Here is a 17,157-nt window from a genome sequence, read left to right as displayed (position 1 = left end):
CCCAAGTTCAATTCTTAAATTCTAAAGCCCAGCCCCAGCAAGTCCTCATAGGTCAATTTTCTGCAGAATTCTGATGTTGATACCAAGCTATCAACTCATAAACATTCATCGAGGGCCTCCTGTGTCCCAGGGCTGTATCCCCACCTACAGCACCTCAGATACACAATCTCTGTGACAGCAGCTTGGAAGGATGTCCTGCCATGCTCTGCACTGGTAGGACATCTCAGCACGTGTGCATGGTGCCAGAGAAGTTGGCAATTGCCTTGGAACGTGGTTGCAGTTAAGCATCGTTTAACAGTAAGTCATCTGAGTTAGGGTGAGGGAGCCATGAGTTCCAGAATAAATACATTCCATTCTCACCTTGGAAAACTCCAGACACTGTTGCTGATTTAAGTGTCTTTCAAGGCCAGCCAGTTGTCAACCCAGTGTGGAATCAGGGACATTTCTTCTGCACGTGTATGGTGAGGTTAGGGGAACATGGTCACGATGTGACAGATAAGTCTTGTTCCAAGTTTTCTTAGCGCGCGCGTGCGTGTGTGTGTGTGTGTGTGTGTGTGTGTGAAGAATATCTTTCTCTCAATGGATTCTAGCCACAGATTCTTGCTGGGGAATTCCACACCTGTGAGATGTGTGAATCTTGAGACCTCTTTGCTGACAATTAATCATCGAGTGCTCACCTTGTGCATGTGTTTCCATCAAGGTCTCAACAAGAAGCAGATGACATGTTTGAAACGGTTTATTTGAAGAGAGTTTATTTGTAATGAGAGTATTGCCAAAGTATAAGGGCGGGAAACACGGGGATGGGGCGGTAACCTTGTCTCAGCAGCAGCTGTGGTGTCATCAGTTGCAGGTCTGAGGCACAAAGGGAGGGAGGTGTCACTGCAGCTAGAGGGGAGGGCCAGGCAGCAGTGGCCTTCAGCTGAGGGCCCCAGCCAACTGGAGGTGACCTTGCCAACAAGGATCCAGGGAAATCCTTACCTTCAGCAACAACTCTCTTCCCTTCCACTTCTCTGTGGGGTTCTCTACTGGCCAAATCCACCAGAAGCCGGGGGGCACAGGAACCTGGAAATGGTTTGTACAGCTCAGCCTCCTGGGGTTGAGGGCAGGCTGGAGGAGCATCTGGATCACGTGGGGGTATCTGGAGGGGCAAATGTGGGTCATCAGGCACAATACTGCACTGTCCAATAGACAGAGTTCACACAATTTTGGGGTCCACTCAGAGAAAATCATACAAAAATATCTTACCATGGCAAATAAAAAAACCCCCAAAGCTATTAACAGAAGGCTTTGCAAGAGACCTGTGCTTAAGCTTCATTACTGTAGTTTCATTGTAAATCTCCCTCTGCCTATGGCTTTGGTGATTTTGACCTAGAACAGCATCCCAGCCCTTAATAAGCTTACAGTCTCATGGGTAATGGAGGCGTAGACCACTGATTAGAATTACAAAGCAAACTGTGACATAAGAGAATTACAGATGGAATACTACAGAAGGTTAGGTAGGCATTGACATAGGCTTTGACAGACAGGTAGGATTTAGACTCATGGCTGTGAATGGACAGAATAATATTAATACTCTCTACGATTTATTGGGCATCTACTACGTACAAAGCACTGTCTGTACATACAAAGCACTCATTTAATCACGACAGAAACAGGAAAACGAGACTCACAGAGGTGAAGTCATTTAGGTCACAAAGCTACAGAGTGGAAGAGCTAGGATCTGATCGCGAGCTGTTTGCTTCCAGAGCCAGGCCACAGCATACTGAACCAAGCTGCTGTGGGATGAGCATCAGGGTGTGGACCAGAAGGTGGGAAAACACAAGCGCCGGTAGGGAGGGGAGACACTCGGCCAAAAGAGAACGTAGGATTTCTTTTACATCCAACTCTTTGTCAACACACTTATTTAATAAATAAAGCTACTGCGAACACTGGCAACATTTATTTCAGTTCCTACAGCATTGCCGGGTACAGCATCTGACCAGAAGGACGGACGCCGAGGCTGTAGACCACATTTCCCAGAAGCCCACGGGGGCAGAGGGACCGGGATCTCGCTTTGCCAGTAAAAGACTCCACTTCCCAGCATGCCGTGGGAGCGCCGGCCCGCGGCTCCAGGCGTTTCTGGGGAGGTGGTGGGGGCCAGAGCGGGCTCCGCCCCGCTCCGCGCGTTCCCGCTCGCCCCGCCTCTCCAGCTCGCCTGAGCCAATGGGAAGGGCGCATACTGCGGGGTGTGAAGGGGCCGGAGCCGCTGAAGAGTTGCGAGTCGGCGAAAGCGGCGGGAAGTTCGTTTTGAGCGGAAGACGACGGGTCTGCGGCTCGGGGTAGGGCGGAGACGCGCCGAGCGTTCCGAGAGCGCCGGCGCCGAGAGGGCGCCGCGGAGGGGGCGGCCGGGGACCGGGCTGGCGCGGGGCGGCCGGGCGGCCGTGACCTTGGGCGGCGCAGTGGGCTGCGGGCGGCGCGCCGCTGGCGTCCTCTCCCGCCGGGGCTCCGTCAGGCCCCGCTGCGGCCTTGGGCTGCCTGCACCGGCCAGGCCGGTCCCCCAGGCTCAGTTCCCGGTTCTGGACGGCATATAGGCTGGTCATACTTGCACCGCATCCTGGTTGCTCGGGCTGGGTCTGGGAGATGACCTCTGTAGGCCAGTCTAGTCCGCCGGCCTCCCTCCGCCGTCTTGGAGCTCACCCTCTTCAGAGGAAACTGAATGGAAGCAAATATGACACTTTGCAGATGCTGGAAAGCTCCCTTAAAATGAGGACAGGCGACTGTGGGCCAGAGTGGTGGGGGTGAGGGAGGGCATCTCAGGAGAGGTTACGTTGGTCTTGAGATCCGAGTTGGGGGAAGGAGCCTGCTCCCTGGAGGATAGCGTTCCAGGCCTTTCTAACCTGTCAGGGTCCGGCTGAGGCCGGGCGAGAGCTTGCACTTAACCGCAGGGTTCAAGGCGGTGGAGCTCCGTGGGGAGTTACACGAGGGATTTTCGCATCCTTCTGACAGCTGTCCTTTGTTGTCTCTCCGTAGCTGCAGGGTGGCACCCTTTGCTGATGCAGCTGTATTCAAGGGCAGCAAATAGTTTTTCCTTCTGTCGAAATAATTTTTGGCTCCGGTCTTAAGACTCATAGGTGATTTATTTAAATTCGACGAACAGCACCAGCGTCGCTGGGTTGAGAGAGAGAGGAAGGGGAAACAGACACTAGGTTCCTACTGAGGCCACCCATTTTTCTAACTTGTTTTCTATCAAGTCACCCATCCCCCCCCACCCCTTGCTTTGTATTGACCCTTCCTTTCCCTCCCCCGTCTCGCCTTCTTGGAACAACTTGGAAATACCAGTTTTGCTACTGGGAGGGTGGCGGTTTCAGGGAACTGTCAAAGAGTCTCATTAATTATTATTCTTTTTTCTTTTTTTTTTTTAACTGCAATTTCCCATCTGTGGAGTCTGAAATTTGCAAGAGTTAAAAAAAATGTAGGGCAGCATTTGTTTTTAAGAGTTCAGAATAAAGGCCCCTTATTTTCCATGACGTGCTGAGTGTGATAGTCTTGGGGAGAATTTAATCTACAATTTTAAAGTAGTTTCAGAGGCGGGGCAGGGGTTCTTTATATAATCATCTCATTCAAATTGTGTTTGTGCTGTTCAAAGTGGCCTGTAGCAATTGGAATTAAATTTCTGGGTAGGTAAGGTGATGTTCATTAGCTACCTGTGGAAGGGAATGCAACTTAAGTCGTCACTTAACACTAGCTTCTGCCGAAGCTGCCACAAGTGCTGTTCTCTGTGCATCTCAACATTGCTGATCAGATTCTGAGTTAGTATGATAACACACCTTGAATCCAATGACAGTAAACTTGTGTTAAGCATTACTGTCCGTTTAGTACTAGTATCTAGTGCAAATATGAAGTTTAGAGTGTAATGGCTTCTTAATGTTCAGCACTGCAAAAAACGCGAGAGGATATTTGTTAAACAAATGAGAAAATGGAGGAATGTGTCAAGCACAGAACCTGGCATATAGCAAGTTAGTTAGTGCCCAGGAAATGCTTATATGGAAAGCTTATGCTAAGTTTTATTCCAGGATGCAAGTGTATATTTTAAAAATAACAGTAGTGCGTTCAAAATGTTGACAGACCCTAAAATTAAACTTCTTAAATAGGCCAGCTTTTTTTTTAAATTTGAGAACTAATGTGAAATAATAATAAATACATAAGTGAATGTCCCAGATGTCTAGGAAAGAAAAACAAGATTTTTATTTTGACAGCTATATGGTTTTTTTTCTCTTAGAACCATCCCTAAGAAGATATAATGTACTATGAATAGAATTTTGATTTAAAAAATGAAACTTTGAAAGTATTTTTGATTCGATAAATAAAACTTACTGGAAATGAGGCAAAGCTTAAAAATTTACCTTATATCAAATGAAGAAGGATGACTCCTGAATTTATGCACGTGTGCAAATGTTGATATCTCCATGTATCAGGCACTGAACCTAATGGAAAGTAAATGCTGCCTGTGTGTGTGAGTGAGTCTTTCATGGAAATTGGTCTTGATGGGTTTTAAGAATGATGGGTAACTGAATAGGCCTGGAGAATATTTTTCAGACTGGTAGGACATTTTACATGTTTGCCGAGGTTATTTTTCAGAGTGAGCAGAGAGGTGGACTCATTTATTCACCAGGTGTCATGTGGCTACTGTATGTCAGGGGTTGTGCTGGGTGCAGAGTCCGTTCTTGCTAGTGTAGTGTTTGTCGAAGCAAGTTTTCTTTTAAATTAATAGAGGTCATTCTTTTTGACTTCGGTTGTCTAGCCACCACCACACAAGGAGTCAAATGTGTATGGCACATTTGGAAAACTATACTCTTAGTGACAAAATGTAGAAAATATGGAACTTTTAATAAGGGTGTAGTATTAATTTAGAAAGGTGATAGAATCCTGGCAAAGCTTTTAGGTAGGGGGTATAACCAAGATGTGTTTATACTCTAGGGCATGTTTGGCCCTTTTGACCCGAATTCCTGTGAATATGTTCGTACTTGCCATTATAAAGATGTAAAGAGGGCTGTGCCCTTTAATATCTTGTCGCCTTAGCTTCTGAATGATATTTCAGTACCTAACCTTCTGAGGTGGTTGTTTGGAAATAGTTTCATGCACTTGCCCAGTTATTCCTGCTCCATCTCTCCCAATATCGTCTTAAAGCTTTACACTCAGACTCAAGCACATTCTGCTCTTCTTTTCTGCATGACATATGGACAACACTTGAAAGAAAAGCTCTCTAGGGAGCCTGGAGAGGCATTAAGTCTGCCCTTCCCCCCATAATTAGAATTTGATTTTTAATATTCACCAGTAAATACTAATGACAGGAAACGACTTCTAGTAACATTGGTGAGTAAATTCATTAAGAATTTTAGGGACCTCCCTGGTGATCCAGTGGTTAAGACTCCATGCTTCCAATGCAGGGGGCACAGGTTCGATCCCTGGTCAGGAAAGTTCTGCATGCTGTGTGGTGAGGCCAAAAAAAAAAAAAGGGGGGGGGGAATTTTATTAGCCACAACATTTTTGTCAGCTTGGTTTGAATTGTATTATTTATTTAGTCTTAGTGTAGGTATATGGATTTTGATGATTCTTTGCAATAACTCCTCTCTCTCCAAGGGGTAGAAACAGTACTCTCCGATTTGAAAATTATATAGATGCTGTCCACACTGGCCAATATTTAGGATGAATATTAAATATATACACATACTAAAATGTTTATCAATAAGCCACATATATTAAGTGGGAAGATACACTAGATAGAAGTCATGTAATTAAGTTGCAAGGTTATTAATTTGAGATTTGACGTGTTCTATCATATTGTGAGGACACATTTGTCTTAATGGATGGAGCTCAATATCGAGAATTACATAGTTGGTCCTGAAAGGGACTGAATGAGAACTGGAAAGTCAGTGGGCACAAGGGCAGCACCATCCCACTCTTTTCACGGCTTTATAGTTTCTTTCTGTGCATTTATTTTGTTTTCTCTGCAGACTGCCAGACTTATTGCTGTTTACATTTGGGATAGATATGTCTGCTTCAGATCTAGCTCCTTGTTTCAGGAATCCCAAAGAGACTCCATTATCTATCTAATTGTCAATTATATCCAAATTTTTTAAAAAAGTCATGAAGGTAGGAATCTTATAGCTACAGCTTTATTTCAGGTTAATTGCTTTCCTCAAATTGTCTTACCAGGTAACAGCTGAACAAACTGCCATTGTTGATACTGTGTATAAATGGATTGTGATCACATTGTACGTTAGAAAGTGCAGTTAAGCCTTTAGTCTTCATAGACTGCAACAGGAACATAGAGAAACAAACTCTGCTGTTTCTATTGGCAATGTTGCTTTTGTTCCACTTCTTATTGCAGCTTACTATATAATACGGCAACAGAGCTGTCAACATACAGATTATATCTTGTACATTCTTCATTAGTGGTAATAAAGGAGAAATCTTTTTTGGGGAATCAGGAAAAAAAGTTTTAAAAATTCATTTAAAAAATACTAAGTTCACGTTATAACATTTAAGAGGCTTAATCTTACTTGTTTTACAGGCTTTTAGAAAGCATTGTAGAAATTGTGACTTTCAAATTTTCATTACCTTATGTGTTGCTGCACATGTAAAATGGTACAGCCACTCTGGGAATTCGTTTGGCAGTTTCTTAAAAAGTTAAATATACTCCAAACACATAACCCAGCAATTGCACCCCTGGGCATTTATCCTCGGAAAATAGAAACTTGTGTTCACACAAAGACCTGTATGTGAATGTTCCTAGCGGCTTTGTTTATAATAGCCAAAACTCAGAGACAGCCCAACGTGTCCTTCAGTGGGTAAATGGTCAAATAAAATGTGGTATAGCCATACAATGAACACCACACATAACAAAAAGGAACAAACTATTGACACAAGCAACAATTTGGATAGAGTTTAAGGGCATAGTACTGATTGAAAAAAGCCAACCTCAAAAGATTGTGTGATTAGAATTCCATTATATAGCATTCACAAAATGATAAAATTATAGAAATGGAGAAGAGATCAGTTTTGCTAAGGTGAGGGCTGGGGGGTATGGTGTGACTATAGAGGGGGAGCATGAGGGAGTTTCTTTGGGGTGATTGAACAATTGTATGTCCTGGTTATTGTGACGGTTATAAGAATCTTTATAGGTGATGAAATGTCACAGGACCATACACGTGTGTGTACGTGCACTCACACACACACACACACACACACACATACACAGTGTAAAAACTTTTTAAACTGTTTTACAGTGTAAAAACTGAAATTTGAGTAAGTACTTTTATTACTAACACTCCATCAATGTCAGTTTCCTAGTTTTGATCATTGTATTATGCTCGTCCTCTGTATGGCTTTGCCACATAATATCCATTGAAGGACGTGGTTTGTCTAGTTTTTGGCTATTACAGATAAAGCTGCTATGAGCACTCATGTACCGGTTTTAGTGTGAGCATAAGTGTTCATTTTTCTAGGATAAATATTCCAGTGCAACTGTTGGGTTGTAGGGGTAAGTGTGTGTTTAAACGGTTAAGAAACTGCAAACTTTCCCAGAGCTGTACCATTTTACAGTCTTATCATCACTATATGAGAGATCAGTTTCTCCACATCTTTACCAGCATTTGGTGTTAGCAGTATTTTTTATGTTAGCCATTTTAATATGTGTGTAATGGTATTTCATAATGGCTTTAATTTTCATTTTCCTAATGGCTAATGATGTTGAACATCTTTACATGGGCTTATTTGCCTTTTGAAGGGTTTCAGAAAAAGCCTCCCCCAAATGTGCTGTTATGGCATGCAGATGATCTTAAGCCAAAGACAGTGGAGACCCAAAAGACTCAAGAGCTTTTTACCTCCACCTCAACTGCCAAATTAATTTAGATAGGGAGCCTGGCTCAGAGAGAGCTATTACCAGAGATAACTTTTATCTGAAAGACCTATCTGTTTGGCATCTAATAACAAAACATCTGATCTTATTGTCTGAATTACCTTCCTCCCCTTTGAAGTGCCAGGCCCCTGTCCCCTTCCTTAGCTCAGGATGGTATATTAGCCTCAACTGCCCAACCTACCCTTGGGTCCCATATTTTTATGGAGGTGTAATTAAATTTTTTTTTCTCCTGCTAATCTGTCATATGTCAATTTAATTAATATACCAGCCAAAAGAACCTAGAGGAGTAGTGGAAAATTTTTATTCACTCCCACACATTCATATCTCATTTGGTGATTTGTCTGTTCAAATATTTTGCCCATTTTCTTTCCTTTTTTTTGCCCATTTTCTAATTTGTTTTCTTATTGTTGAGTTTAGGGTATCCTTTATACACTCTGAATACAAGTCCTTTGCCAGATATGTGATTTGTATATATATTCTCTCAGTCTGTGGCTTGTTTTTTCATTCTCTTACAGTGTCTTCTGCAGCACAAAAGTTTTTAATTTGGATGAAGTTCAACTTACCAATGTATGGATCGTTTTTGGTGTCATGCATGTCTCAGAACTCTTTACCAAACCCTAGGTCAAGTAGACGTTCCAAGTTTTCTTCTGTTCTACAATTTTATGTCTTACATTTAGATCAGTGAATCCATTTTGGGTTAATTTTTGCAGAGGGTTTGACGTTTAGGTCTTGGTTCTTTTTTTTTTTTTCTTTTGTCTATGGATGTCCAACTGTTCCAAACCATTTGTTGAAAAGACTACCCTTTCTCCATTGAATCATTTTTTTAACCTTTATCAAAAATCAGCTGGCTGTACACTGTAAACTGCATACAAAATGAAGATAGGAGGAAATGAGTAAGCAAGTAAGGATGAAAATTATTACAGATTTGTGAAGGTGTATGAAGACTCATGCCTTAAGTCTTGAAAAAAATTTATGTATAGATTTGAGAGGAAGTGGGAAAACATTTTAGAGAATAGCATGAGCAAAGTTAGGTCCTAGAGAAGATAACTAAGAACTGGCCCTTCTGAGGAGTTATGGGAGTGAAGGGGAGGATAGTTGGTTCATGAGTCTAGAAAACTGTTGGCCAGTTTATAATCAGTTTCATTGGCCACTAGAATGTACTGTGGGTTCCTGAGCAGGAAAAATGATATGGGAGAGATGGTCTTCAAGAGAAGTTGTTTTAGGGGCACATATAGCAGTACAGTAAAAGGTTGGTAGGAAGAACAGGTTATAGCCATGACCCTGAACTTGACTTAGTACTTTGTGTTACAGACATCTACCACAAAGGCAAAACAGTGGTGTCATTTTATAACAATAAGTCCTTTGTATTTCCTAGAATAATAATGGTAGATTTCAGACTTTGCCACTGTCCTCAGTGATGGATACTGGGAACTCTGCTGGACTTTCAGACTCCTTCATTTTAATGCTTCTTTTAGTAACTTGTACATGTTGGCTCATTGTTGATGTGGGTGACATTTCTTATCAGGCCTAAAAAGGGTCCAAGGGGTGAGCAACTGAAATGATAAAAACGTAAAGAGTTGATAAATTGGTCCAATGAGGAAAAGTTAATGGAATCACTTTTATTTATCATGGCTAAGAGGAGACTCAGGGGTTATTTAATCAGTATGTCCTGATACTTGTATATGAAGAACCACATGGAGAATGATGATGACCAGCTGTTCTTCAAAATCACCGAGGACTGAACAAGGACAAACAGCTCAAACTGCAGCCTTAGAGTTTTAGTCTGAGGGAAGAATTTCCAAGCAATAAGAATGTTAGATACTTCATGCCAGTGATCCAAAGGATCTTTAGAGATAGACTAGGAACCTAGATGTAGTTTAGGGCATTTTACTTATAGTCAGGGGGATGTGATACGTGACAGCCCCTGAGTCCTAATTTATTAATTTGTGACCCAAAATACTCAGTTTCTGTTTTCTTAACATCCACTTCCCATTCTTGATTTCTTTCCCTGAAGAAATTATGTTTCTTTTTCTGTTCACCTTTGGGAATCTCATTTGGTTTCTGCCATCTTTTGTGCATTTAAAAGATTATCTTGGATGTAGATTAGACTTCTGTCATTAAAAAAATAGCCGCTTAACAAATAGAACTTATTTAATGTCAAACTACTAAATATCCATGCATTTCTACTTTTTAATTTAGAACATGGAAAGCCATATCATTGCATTTTTATAAAACATCAATGATGACTTGTTGAGCAAAGGATTTTACTGCATAAGAGATTACCGTGACGTGTATTAATGAAAGATTGGCAATGTGAAAAGCTTTAGTGCAATCACTTATTTGCCTTCAAAGCACTTTTTCTGTTTGATTTAATTTCCTTAGTCTGATTCTTTTCCACAAGTCTAGATCTTTTTTCCATTTAAATGTTCAGATTGACCAAGACTGTTTTACTCGTGATTGCAACCCTTCAGTTTTAAAGCGGAGTTTTTTGTTTTTGGGGTTTTTTTTCCCCTGCAGAAGAGCAAGCTCTTACAGTGCTATGCAAGCTGCCCATTTAAAACTATCATTGCTTGGCACCTATGCCCTAGTGACAGTTTGACCAACATGTGAGCAGGCACACTGCCATCCTGACAGATGGGCTTGCGTAGAGGCAGCCAAGAAACCATGTATCTGCATCTAGTGTATTTGTTAAGGGCAGGATTCCCAGTCGGGGATGTTCAAACGTCTGTCCATCCTGAGCTTTCACGCCTATGGATAAAGGGATGTCATCATTAATCTCAGCTTCTGACTGAGATTCCATGGGTATATAAGAGCTTCTTGGCTCTTACAAAAGTAGGCAGTTGGGGACAATCAGTATAATTGATCTCTCCTTCATCACTGGACTACTTCAAGTAATTCTTTCCTCTTTCTCCCAGCCAACTAGGTTTGCAGTGAGTACAAACCTGTTCAGACATTGTCCTGATACTTCTAGAATATGTGCTGTTTCATTTGTTTTCTAGAGTGCGAAAGCTCTGAAGTCGTTAGTATTTATGGTTGGGACAGTGATGTGCATAATTGGAGTCAGGCAGATCGGAGGTCAAAGATTGACAGCTGTATGATCCCAGGGTAACCTAATTTTACCATCACATCAGGGTGAAGTAGTAGCTATTTCATAGGTGGTTTTGAGAATGACCTGTGAACTATGTACAGTGAATCACTTGGTATCATGTCTGGTCCACGGTACGTGTTCAGTAAGTGTTTATCATCGTCACCATTATCATCACTGTAACATGCCTGAGGGGATTATTCTCTAGAGACTTATCGAAACAGAAAATCTATTCCACTCATTCCCCACCATTCTCGAAAGTCACGTATTGGATATCATCACATTGTCTGGTCCATAATGGAATGCCTCCGATGACAGGGAGCTCACTACTTCTAGAACAGGGTTTTTCAACCATGTGACTGGTGACATTTTAGATGGGTTGTTCTTTGTTGTAGGGGATTGTTCTCTGAATTGTTGGGTGTTTAGCATCCCTGGCCAGGGAAGCAAAATTATCCCTGTTTTTAATAAAGTTTTGACTGTTAGTAAGTTCTTTCTTAGATTGAGTGGAAGTCTACTTTTTTATTTCTCCCACCCAATTCTGTCTTTTGGAGACACGTAGGACAAGCTGAACTCCTGTTCCACGTAATGGTTTTTTCAAATACTCAAAGACCGTCATCTTGTCTCCTCAGTCTTTTTGAGTTGAAACACCTCCATCTAGTTCATTAACTGTTCCTTACAAGGCATGATTTCATGTCACTTCACCACATTGGTGACTTTCCTTTGATTTAATCCCCTGTTTAAACTGTACTGCTTAAAATTGAATGCAGTACTCCAGGCAGGGCTTGATTAGTAAAAAAAAAAAAATGAGTTTCATCTCTTGTTTTAGATACAACACTTTTCCCCTATTAGGCTAGGAAAAAATATCGCCTTTCTTCTACATACTACATTTTTATTATCAGCTATATCCTTTTGATAACCACATCATAGTTGAACCTAGAGTTGAATTAAACCCCTTGATCTGTTTAAACCGTATCTTCTTCATTCTGTATTTATGCATTAGTTTTGGTGCTCAAGCATGAGAACTTACGTTTATCCTGTTAAATTTTTCTTTTTTAATTTAGCTAACGGCAATCCCAATTCTTGGTCAACTCTGAAGTTTCTAGTTCAAAAGAACAAGTAGGTGAGGATGATGCTGTCAACTGAAATTGAAAATACAGGAGAAAGGTGTGTGTGTTTGTGCGTGTGCACATCTATGAAAGAGGAATTGGGGACGGAAGCCTGAGGAATCCCAATATTAAGAGACAGCTGGACACAAAGGAGGCAGCAAAGAGGGCAACCAAGAAGGGGTGGGCAGAAATGTAGGATAGAAATGAGAAGGGTATCTTGGAAGCCAGAGTGACTGTGTGTTGAGTACTGGGGTAGGTACTTGAATACAAAATGAATAGGACATTGTCTCTGCTTTCTGCTTGTGTTTTTATTTGCCCCATGGTTTAACTGTTCAGTTAATGGCATTACCTAGTCAATTATGCCTGAAAACTTAGAGTCATTCTTTATTTTGCCTTCATACCCTTAACTGTTAGGTTACCAAGTTCTACTGATTCAAAAAAATACATAGTGGGAAGAGTGCATAAATCTTAGCTAGCTCAATGATTTTTTTCTTTTTTTTTTTTAACATAGTGAACACACTATAATTACTACCAAGATCAAGACATTTGCTATTCTGGCACTCCAGAAGTCTCTACTGTGTCCCTTTCTAGTAATTATTCCCACCCTGGTAACCACTCTTCTGACTTCTATAACTATAGCTTAGTTTTGCCTGGTTTTGAACTTATATGTACATGAAATTATATTATGTACTCCTTTTAACCAGGCTTCTTTTATTCAACATTGTATCTGAGATTCGTCCGTGTTGCATATAGTATGTTGTGTGTGTGTGTGTGATTTTTTTTTTAATAGCTCTGTAGTTCTGGTTATCTATTATTGCATAATACATTAGTTTTGGCTATTGATTACTACGTAACACAGCACTCCAAACTTAGTTGGGGTTAAACAACAACCATATTAATTTTTTATTTTTTATAAATTTACTTATTTATTTTTGGCTGCGTTGGCTCTTCATTGCTGCACGGGCTTCTCATTGTGGTGGCTTCTCTTGTTGTGGAGCATGGGCTCTAGGAGCGCAGGCTTCAGTAGTTGCGGCATGTGGGCTCAGTAGTTGCAGCACGTGGGCTTAGTAGTTGTGGCTCGCGGGCTCTAGAGCACAGGCTCAGTAGTTGTGGTGCATGGGCTTAGTTGCTCCATGGCATGTGGGATCTTCCCGGACCAGGGCTCGAACCTGTGTCCCCTGCATTGGCAGGTGGACTCTTAACCACTGCGCTACCAGAAGAATCCCCATCTGGGATTGTTGATCAGAGCACCTAATTTGGGTATTTGGTTTTTTTTTTTGAAAGTGGCTATTTTATTTTTCCAGTGGTATATCTAAAACAGTTTGAATGGAGTCAGAAACTTCTACTTGAAACTTGCTTTGCTTCTTTGCAACTTTTGAATCCATGGTGGACTGTTTGGATAGTGTTCAGATTTTGCTGCTGAAAAGGCTGTAATGGGGTTGATGATCATATATAACCAGAGGAAGGTCAATGTTTGTTTCCAGAAGCAGAGATTCCTTTGAGAAGGAGAGGAGGTTTAGGAAATGTCCAGTGAGCAGAGTCTCTCTGGTATTGGATAAAATCACAACAGTTTGGAGATGAGCTCCTGCATCCTCATTCTGGGCCCTTGTAATAAGAAACCAAGCTTAAATTGGACATTGCACGTGTAGGGGCTTAGGCTGGTGTTATATTTATTTTCTTCAGTGCATATTCTTCCTCTTCTGTTTTGGGACTAAGTTTTATCACCTTATCACTAGTATAGTGGTTGCTATAAAGGTGGCTGTGCCCTGGTTGCAGATTCTCCATGAGGCTTTGGCTCTTCGAGCACATTGGCTGGGTTCCCAGAGGAAGCTTCCTGAGAGTGACTTATCCTCGGAAGTCACATAACATCACTTCCACTGTACTCTGTTGGTTGAAATAGACACAAGCCTGCCTGGATTCAAGGGGAGGGAACTTAGACCTCACATCTTTATGGAAGGTGTGTCAAAAAATTTGTGACCATTTTTAAAAACCACCACAAATTATAGACCACAATTGATCCATTCTGTTGTAGATGGATATTAGAATAGTTTCTACTTTGGAGCAGTTAATGAATAATGCTGCTGTAAACATTCTTGTTCATATCTCTTGCTTCATAGATGTATTCATTTTAGTTGAGTGTAGATCTAAGAGTAGAGTTGCTAGTCATAGTGCATATGTATCTTTAGCTTTAATAGGTAGTTATTCCCAAACAGTTGTCCAAAATGATTGTACCAATTCATATTCCTACCAGCAAACTGAGAGTTCCCATTGCTCTGCAACTTCACTTCCACTTGGTACTGTCATTTAAACATTAAAAAAAATTTTTTAACCATTCTGTGGTTGTGTTGATTGCATTGTGGTTTAATTGGCATTTTCCTGATAGCTAGTGACTTGAGCACCTTTTCATATGCTATTAGCCTTTTAGGTATCCTGTGTTGTAAAGTGCCTGTTGCAAGGCTTTTGCCCATTTTTAACAAACTGGGTTTTGTCTTTTTTCTTATTGAAATGTTGGAGTTTTGTATGTTCTGGATATGAATCCTTTGTTGAAAATATGAATTGTAAAAATCTCTTTCCATCTATGACTTGCCATTTCACTCTTGTGTCTTGTTGATGAACTGAAATTCTAAATTTTAATCAATTTCAGTTTACCCATCTTTTCCTTTATGGCTAGTGTTTTCTGTGTCTTGTTTAAAAAGTTTTTGCTACTCTTTGGTCATGAAGATATTTTCTTATGTTATCTTCAAGACGTTTTATCATCTTACCTTTCACATTTAGGTCTCAGTTTTCAGGAGTTGATTTTTGTGTGTTGTGAGGTAAGGGTCAAGGTTCCCTTTTTCCCCTTATGCTTATCTATACGAGTAGCAGCAGGTAGCATTGGGTCAGGTGAACACCAGCCTGGGAGATAGGGTTCCTGTATTCCCAGCCTTCATCTACCTTTAATGCACCTTCTGAACTTGGGCATGTTATTAAACCCTGTGGCCTCAGCTTCACCTGCAAAATGAAGGATTTGAATGAAATGTTTTCTGATTTTCATCCCGGCTCTAGTTTGTTAGATTATTCTCCCTAGTTTACAGTTTTACTTAGGCCTATCAGAATCTTCTTGGAACTCGGTTCTGTTATCTGATGTGTTCTTGATATCTCCCAGCTTTATGTTATCACCAGTTATTATGAGTATGCCATCTAGATTGTCATCTAAGCTACTGATGAAAGAGCCTTCTTGCTCACGGTGGTAAGTCCTCTCCCCCGCACGTGTTCTTCTGATCTTGTTGTTATTCTCTGTCCCTTGCCAGGAGCTCATCATTCTGTTTTAGTAAGCCATGGCTCAGGACACCAATTCCATTTTTGAATGTCATATACATAGACTATTCATTTCGCTTGTCCTTTGCTTCCGTTTCCTACTTGAACTTCTGAGGATCACAGATAACAATGCAGAGTTTCAGGAATCAGCAGAAGTCATTCATGACCAGATGCGTTCTAGTCTCAGTGAATTCTCTCTCTCATGTTGCATGTGTGCGCTGGAAAGTGGCATATCCTCCAAACAGCTGCATACTGTACTTGTGCTCTTCAGTGGAGCAGTCAGTGAGCCACACTGGTAACACAACAAAGTGTACCCTTTGCTGGTTCCTCTGTGTTCTTAGTAGCCTGAGTTGGGGTGATTTCTACCCTTCTTTCAGAGGTATAGTTTCTTTACACAGAACGTCATAACTTCAGGATAGCTATTGTTCCTTCCTTTGTCATTGATATCATATTTTCCCTCTCATTAATCTTTTTTTAAAAAATAAGCTTTTTTGAGATACAGTTCATTTATCATACAGTTCACTCATTTAAAAGGTATTGTTCAGTGTTAGTATATTCACAGGACTGTAACCATAATCTAATTTTAGAGTATTTTCATCAACCCCGAGAGAACTCCCCTACCAAGTAGCAGTCACTCTCCATTTTCTGCCATCACCCACTGCCCCCCAGCTCCCAGAGCTCTAAGAAACTACTTACCTGCTTTTGTCTCTATAAATTTACCTATTCTCGAAATTTTACATAATTGGAGTCATACAATACGTGGTCTTTTGTGACTAGCTTCTTTCATTTCACTTAGTATGTGTTTAAGGTTCATCCATGTTGTAGCATGAATCAGTCTTTGTTTCTTTTTATTGCTGAATAAAATCCCAGCGTATGGGTATGTCACATTTTATTTATCCATTCGTCCGTCGAAGGACATTTGAGTTGTTTCCACTTTTGGACTATTCTGAGTGATGCTGCTATCTGTGAACATTTATGCACACGTTTTTGTGTGGACATATGTTTTCATTTCTCTTGAGTATATACGTACCAGTGGAATTGCTGGGTCATGTGGTAACTCTGTGTTTAACTTTTTTTTAGGAACTGTCAAACTGTTTTCCAAAGTGACTGCACCATTTTACATTTTCAGTAGCAATGAAGATCTCTCCAAATCGTCACCAGTACTTGTGGTTTTCTCTGTCTTTTTGTTTATACCCATGGTAGCGTGTGTGAAGTGGTATCTCTTTGCAGTTTTGATCTTTATTTCTCTTAATGGCCAGTGAGGTCGAGTATATTTTTGTGTGCTTATTGGCCAGGTTGTTCATCTGTTTTGAGAAGTGTCTGTTTAGATCCTTTGTCCGTTTTTAAAGTGGGCTGCCTTTTTATTACTGAGTTCATTAACCTTTTAATGTTCACTTTGATTTATTTTTCAACTAGAAACATGTTTTTCCTTGGTCTTCCTTCCTTTGTTTTTCTTCCGTTTTGTTCAGGGACCATTCGTTGTTTCTATAGTGGGCGGGAGGGTTGACAGTGCTCTCAAGCCCTTTTGCATTCTCTCGGCAACAGCCTCCATTGGCAAAACTCCTTAACTGTGGAGTACCTTACATGGGAAAATGTACATCTGCTCGTTATTGGAACAGATCCTTTTGTAGTCTCATAATGGTACTATTTTTATACATTATTTTCTTAACTTTTTTCATATGTTCTGCAGTAGTTTATCACATCAAGGTTTTTCAACTGAATTTTTGTCAGCATTTTTTTTTTTTCTTTTTTTTTTTTTTTTAGCATTT

General features: G+C 40.8%; 1 protein-coding gene and 1 long non-coding RNA gene across 8 annotated transcripts in view; one reads left to right on the top strand and one right to left on the bottom strand.

Moving 5' to 3' along the window:
* Positions 1-740: 740 nt before the first annotated feature.
* LOC136793913 (uncharacterized) lies at positions 741-1,986 on the bottom strand. Its single transcript, XR_010839996.1, has 3 exons — positions 1,671-1,986; positions 979-1,138; positions 741-852 (listed from the first exon to the last, which is right to left on the bottom strand). It is a non-coding gene; the product is annotated as an uncharacterized lncRNA (long non-coding RNA).
* A 227-nt stretch (positions 1,987-2,213) lies between these two features.
* The window catches only part of VRK1 (VRK serine/threonine kinase 1), a 77,456-nt gene continuing 62,512 nt past the window's right edge, over positions 2,214-17,157 (top strand). For 2 of the 7 annotated variants that reach the window (XM_067027789.1, XM_067027788.1), the window contains exon 1: positions 2,236-2,318. The gene's annotated coding sequence lies outside the window, so the exon portion shown is untranslated. Of the gene's footprint in view, positions 2,319-17,157 lie in introns of all 7 variants that reach the window. The other 5 variants (XM_067027785.1, XM_067027784.1, XM_059056925.2 and 2 more) reach the window with 4 other exon arrangements.

This window comes from Kogia breviceps, chromosome 3 (assembly GCF_026419965.1).
Source record: "Kogia breviceps isolate mKogBre1 chromosome 3, mKogBre1 haplotype 1, whole genome shotgun sequence".
In the NCBI taxonomy this organism is placed as follows: Eukaryota; Metazoa; Chordata; class Mammalia; order Artiodactyla; family Physeteridae; genus Kogia; species Kogia breviceps.
This window is presented reverse-complemented; position numbering and strand designations above follow the sequence as displayed.